This window comes from Pelodiscus sinensis, chromosome 16, assembly GCF_049634645.1.
Source record: "Pelodiscus sinensis isolate JC-2024 chromosome 16, ASM4963464v1, whole genome shotgun sequence".
Taxonomy (NCBI): domain Eukaryota; kingdom Metazoa; phylum Chordata; order Testudines; family Trionychidae; genus Pelodiscus; species Pelodiscus sinensis.
In genome coordinates, this window is record NC_134726.1 from 40,599,572 (window position 1) to 40,605,719 (window position 6,148).

Consider the following 6,148-nt stretch of genomic DNA (forward strand, 5'->3'; position numbering starts at 1 on the left):
GAACCCAGTGACCCGGCAGCGTGCACGTGTGAATCGAGCGACACGGCAGCGTGCATGTGTGAACCCAGTGACCCGGCAGTGTGCATGTGTGAACCCAGCGACCCGGCAGCGTGCACGTGTGAACCCAGCGACACGGCAGCGTGCATGTGTGAACCCAGTGACACGGCAGCATGCACGTGTGAACTGAGCGACACGGCAGCGTGCACGTGTGAACCCAGCGACACGGCAGCGTGCATGTGTGAACCCAGTGACCCGGCAGCGTGCACGTGTGAACCCAGCGACCCGGCAGAGTGCACGTGTGAACCCAGCGACACGGCAGCGTGCATGTGTGAACCCAGTGACACGGCAGCGTGCACGTGTGAACCGAGCGACACGGCAGCGTGCACGTGTGAACCCAGCGAGACGGCAGCGTGCATGTGTGAACCCAGTGACACGGCAGCGTGCACGTGTGAACCCAGTGACACGGCAGCGTGCACGTGTGAACCCAGTGATCCGGCAGCGTGCACGTGTGAACCCAGCGACACGGCAGCGTGCACGTGTGAACCCAGCGACACGGCAGCGTGCACGTGTGAACCCAGTGATCCGGCAGCGTGCACGTGTGAACCCAGTGATCCGGCAGCGTGCACGTGTGAACCCAGAAGGAGGGATCCTGTCCCGGAGAACAGGGGCTCTGACAAGCACTCGGGGTTGCTGCTGGCCAAGCGGTGGCATAGGCGAGTCGGGGCTGCACAAAGAGCAATCCGGGGCAGTGGAAGGTGATTTTCCCTCTGGGCTTGGCCCAGGGGCGGCCCTGCTGGAACCTGGCCTGGAGCCCCGGTGCCGCGAGGCAGGACGGGCTCGGAGGAGAGCCGGGGGAATGGGGGAAGGACCAGAAAAGCAGCGAGGTGCTCGGCGTGGGTCAGGGCCGCCCTGCTTCGGCTCTAGGCTGCGCCCGAGCAGGGCCGGCTCCAGCCGCTCCGCTGCCCGGGTTCGCCAGGAGAACGCGAAGGGCGGAGCCGAGCCAGTCTGACCGGCCGGGAGAGCGGGGACTTGGCAACGCCAAGGGCTGCGGCTGGACGGATTCCGACTGGGAACCGGTCACCACGAGAGCAACTCCCGGGGCAAGGGGGAGGGGGGGTCTAAGCGGGGCTGGCGGGGTCTCAGCGGGGCTGGCGGGGTCTAAGCGGGGCTGGCGGGGTCTCAGCGGGGCTGGGGGGGTCTAAGCGGGGCTGGCGGGGTCTCAGCGGGGCTGGTGGGGTCTCAGCGGAGCTGGTGGAGTCTCAGCGGGGCTGGGGGGGTCTAAGCGGGGCTGGCGGGGTCTCAGCGGGGTTGGGGGGGTCTCAGCGGGGCTGGTGGGGTCTCAGCGGAGCTGGTGGAGTCTCAGCAGGGCTGGCGAGGTCTCAGCGGGGCTGGTGGGGTCTCAGCAGGGCTGGTGGGGTCTCAGCAGGGCTGGTGAGGTCTCAGCGGGGCTGGGGGGGTCTCAGCGGGGCTGGGGGTCTCAGCCGGGCTGGTGGGGTCTCAGCCGGGCTGGTGGGGTCTCAGCGGGGCTGGTGGGGTCTCAGCGGGGCTGGTGGTCTCAGCAGGGCTGGTGGGGTCTCAGCAGGGCTGGTGGGGTCTCAGCAGGGCTCGTGGGGTCTCAGCAGGGCTGGTGAGGTCTCAGCGGGGCTGGGGGGGTCTCAGCGGGGCTGGGGGTCTCAGCCGGGCTGGTGGGGTCTCAGCGGGGCTGGTGGGGTCTCAGCGGGGCTGGGGGGGTCTCAGCGGGGCTGGGGGTCTCAGCCGGGCTGGTGGGGTCTCAGCGGGGCTGGGGGGGTCTCAGCGGGGCTGGGGGGGTCTCAGCGGGGCTGGTGGGGTCTCAGCCGGGCTGGGGGTCTCAGCCGGGCTGGTGGGGTCTCAGCGGGGCTGGGGGTCTCAGCCGGGCTGGTGGGGTCTCAGCGGGGCTGGGGGTCTCAGCCGGGCTGGTGGGGTCTCAGCGGGGCTGGGGGGGTCTCAGCGGGGCTGGGGGGGGTCTCAGCGGGGCTGGGGGTCTCAGCGGGGCTGGTGGTCTCAGCAGGGCTGGTGGGGTCTCAGCCGGGCTGGGGGGGTCTCAGCGGGGCTGGGGGTCTCAGCGGGGCTGGGGGGGTCTCAGCGGGGCTGGGGGGGGTCTCAGCGGGGCTGGGGGTCTCAGCGGGGCTGGGGGTCTCAGCCGGGCTGGGGGGGTCTCAGCGGGGCTGGGGGTCTCAGCGGGGCTGGGGGGGTCTCAGCGGGGCTGGGGGGGTCTCAGCGGGGCTGGGGGTCTCAGCCGGGCTGGGGGGGTCTCAGCGGGGCTGGTGGGGTCTCAGCGGGGCTGGGAGGGTCTCAGCGGGGCTGGGGGGGTCTCAGCGGGGCTGGGGGTCTCAGCCGGGCTGGGGGGGTCTCAGCGGGGCTGGGGGGGTCTCAGCGGGGCTGGGGGTCTCAGCCGGGCTGGGGGGGTCTCAGCGGGGCTGGTGGGGTCTCAGCGGGGCTGGGAGGGTCTCAGCGGGGCTGGGGGGGTCTCAGCCGGGCTGGGGGGGTCTCAGCGGGGCTGGGGGGGTCTCAGCGGGGCTGGTGGGGTCTCAGCAGGGCTGGTGGAGTCTCAGCGGGGCTGGGGGCTCTCAGCCGGGCTGGTGAGGTCTCAGGGGGGCTGGGGGGGGTCTCAGCGGGGCTGGGGGGGTCTCAGCGGGGCTGGGGGGGCCGGGCTGGCAGGGCGGGGAGACTCTGCCTCCTGCCTCTGATCCCCGCCGCCACGGGGCCGAGCTCCTGCCGGTTGGAAGAGCAGCCGCCCCAGCCGGTACCAGACGAGCCCACGTCGCCCTGCCCAGCGCCAGGCAGGGGCCAGGCTCTCGCAAAGGGACGGTCTGGCGGGAGGGGCCACGCCGGCCCCGGCTCTGCTGCTCCCAGCCCTTCCCCGGGGCCCTGGGGACCCAACGCAAAAGCAGGCGGGACGTCCCATGGGGCCCCGGCCAGGCCCCGCCCCCGCTGCGCTCAGGGCCAGTGGTGCCCAGGCCTGGCCGGCCCGGGCCTGGCAGCAAGTCGTGCAGGGCTCCCCGCGCCTGGGTGTCGGCCGGAGGCAGCGGAGCGGTGTGAAGCAGCCGGGCTCCGCGGGCCCAGCCAGCAGCCGCCGGGCAAGCGGTGCTCTCCACTGGCTGGCGCGGCCGTCGCAGCTCCGGGAGCGGAACGGGCTCAGGGTGCGCGGAGCATCCCCAGGCTCGCTAAGGAGAGGCGCGTTGCTCCCAGCCAGGACACGGGCCCCTGCGCCCGCGGCGAGGGCGAGGCTCCCCGCTCCCCGCTCCCCCCAGGGCCCCGAGCAGCGCCGGGCTGGCTGCCAGGAGCGCGAGAAAGGAGAAAACTGCGGCTCTGGGTCCACGCGCAGCCGGGAGAAAGCGCGTCACCCCGGTGCGCAGCGCCGCAGCCGAGAAACCCGCCGCGTTTTTATCAGCAACATTAGGACGTAGCGAACTAGAAAATTGCTAATTATTTCCTAGTGAATTTATTTTTAAATAACTTTAGACACCAATTACAGGCACCATTAGGCACCACTAGCGCGGGGGTGTTTACCACACAAGGCCCGAATACTTATGCGCACCCAGAGCCCTCCGACGCGGAGTCTGCTGTTTGGAAAGCGGCGCCCCTCTCGCCGGACACCGAGAAAGTCCCGACCAGCGCAGCGGGCCCGGAGCCCGGCCCTTGGATCGACGTTTTGTGACTGAGAGTTTCACCCTAACGAGTTAATGGGGGGGGGGGGGCTGCTCGGGGTGGCACACGGGGACGTCGCTGGAGCCAGGTCCCTGGGCCCGGAATATTCCTGGAGCCTGGGCACACGGGCCCAGCCAGCTCCTCGGCCCGGCCCGGGACGGTCACAGGCACCCCCCGCGCATGGCCCCGAGCAGGGTGAGGATCTGAGCTGCCAGCCTTGGGGCTGCCTCGTGGCGCCAGAGACGCAGCCCCAGAGCTCGCTGGCCAGGCCCCGGCTTCGCCGCTGCTCCCCGCCGACTGGGCGCACAGGGCAGCCGGCCTTGGAACCGCCACGGCCCGGGCCTGCAAGGTCTGGCCAGAGCCGAACGGCTGGTGACCAAGACTCTGGGGCCGTAGTCACGCCCAGTATTCACCACAAGGCGCCCCGGCTCCCTCTGCACGAAGCCTCCTCAGGACCGCGGCTGCTGCCCCGCCCCGGAAAGGGCCCCTGGTGCCCGGGCCTGCCTCGTGCGGTTCTCTGCGGAGAGCCGTGCGGGCGGCCGCAATACCGCCCGGAGCCGCTGCCTGGAGCGGGAGCTTTCGGCAGGAAGGAGCGACGCAGCTCCCGGGAAAGCGTGAAACTCTCGGCTCGCGGACCTCCCTTCGCTGCCCTGCCCGGGCATTGGCAGCGCCTCCCGGTGACACTGCTGCCCCTGCAGCCTCAGCGCGCCGCTCGTAGCCTCCCGCCAGCGGCACGTCGCACTCAGCCGGCGCTAGACAGGAGCGCCCAGCACGCCGCCTGGGCTGTCTGCTGTGCGCAGCGGGCGCCAGGCGCTAGGCCGAGCCGGGCTGGTTCGGGGCAGGCTGGGCAGCTTCCCAGGCCGGGTAGCAGTCCTCCTCTGGGGGCCCGGCACCACGGACGCGGAGCAGATTCGTGTCCCCAAAGGCCAAGCGGGGTCCGAAGTCCCGCACGGAGCCTTGGGACAGAACGTGCGCGGGGACAGTGGTTAGAGGCCGTGGGAAGCGCCAGGCACCTCCCCAGAAACGGCCCCTCCGCGGTGGCGCCCGGCGCCCGCCCGGCTCCCGGGGAGGCAGGTGGCTGCTCCCAGTGCCGCTCGGCTGCCCGGGGGAGACACGCGCGGCTCAGCTGGGACTTTGGAGCCTTGCCAGGGACGTTCCGAGCAGCCCGGGTTTGCGCCTGGGACCCCAGGGGCGCTGCGCCTGCTCGCTCTCGGCCACCGCGGGCCGGCACGTGGCGCACGGTCTCCAGCGCCTGGGCAGGTTTGGCTGGGCCCGGGGAGGCTGGCCAGGCACCCGTGGGCCAGTGCGGAGCGAGCTGCCGCCTGGGCCTTTGGACATCTCCCCGTTTCGTGTGGACACCTGCTCCCTCCGCCACCCCTGCCCGTCCCCAGGCCTCCGGGCCCGTTGCTCCCCGTGGAGGGCGGCCGCGGGGCTGGAGCGCAGGGAAGAACCTGAGCCAAGGCTTCCTGTTGAGCCCGGGTTTGCCCTGGTGGGACGAGCCCCGTGCCCCGTGACACCAGGGTGGCACAGAGACCTTCCCTGCCCACAACCGCCCACGGGAGGGAGGGCTCGGCCTTTGAACTCAGGGCCCTGCTCCAGCTCTCTCGGGGTAAGGGGGCCGCTGGCTCCGGGTGGCGGGGCCATGCAGAGGAGCCGCACCCCGCTTCCGCGGCCCTGAGCCCGACCCTGCTCGTCCTGGCAAGAGGCCAAGCCCGGACTATTGGCCCGGTTACACAGGGGGCCGGATCCCGCCGGGCAGATGTTGAACCGTGCGCAGGCCAGAGCCAGCCCACGCGTGGCCGGCGGAGATGCTGGGAGCAGGCAGTCCTTTGTGTTAACTAGGCGGAGCAGTGACTCAGCAAACGGAGCGTTGGGCAACACAATGGCAAATGCAATGGAATGTGGATAAGTGTAAAGTAACGCACATCGGGAAAAATAACCCCAACTATACGTACAGTATGATGGGGGCTACTTTGGCTACGACAAATCAGGAAAGAGATCTTGGAGTTATCGTGGACAGTTCTCTGAAAACTTCCCCGCAGTGTGCAGGGGCGGTCAAAAAGGCAAATAGGATGCTAGGAATTATTAAGAAAGGGATAGAAAATAAGACCCAGAATATCTTACTGCCCCTGTATAAAACTATGGTACGCCCACATCTTGAATACTGTGTACAGATGTGGTCTCCTCATCTCAAAAAAGATATTTTGGCCTTGGAAAGGGTTCAGAAAAGGGATTTGGAAGGGTTCCATATGAGGAGAGGCTAAAGCGACTGGGACTTTTCAGTTTAGAAAAGAGGAGACTGAGGGGGGATATGATAGAGGTCTATAAAATCATGAGTGGTGTGGAGAGGGCTGATAAAGAAAAGTTATTTATTAGTTCCCTAAATAGAAGAACTAGAGGACACCAAATGAAATTAATGGGGAGCAGGTTTAAAACTAATAAAAGAAAGTTCTTCTTCACACAGCGTGTAGTCAACCTG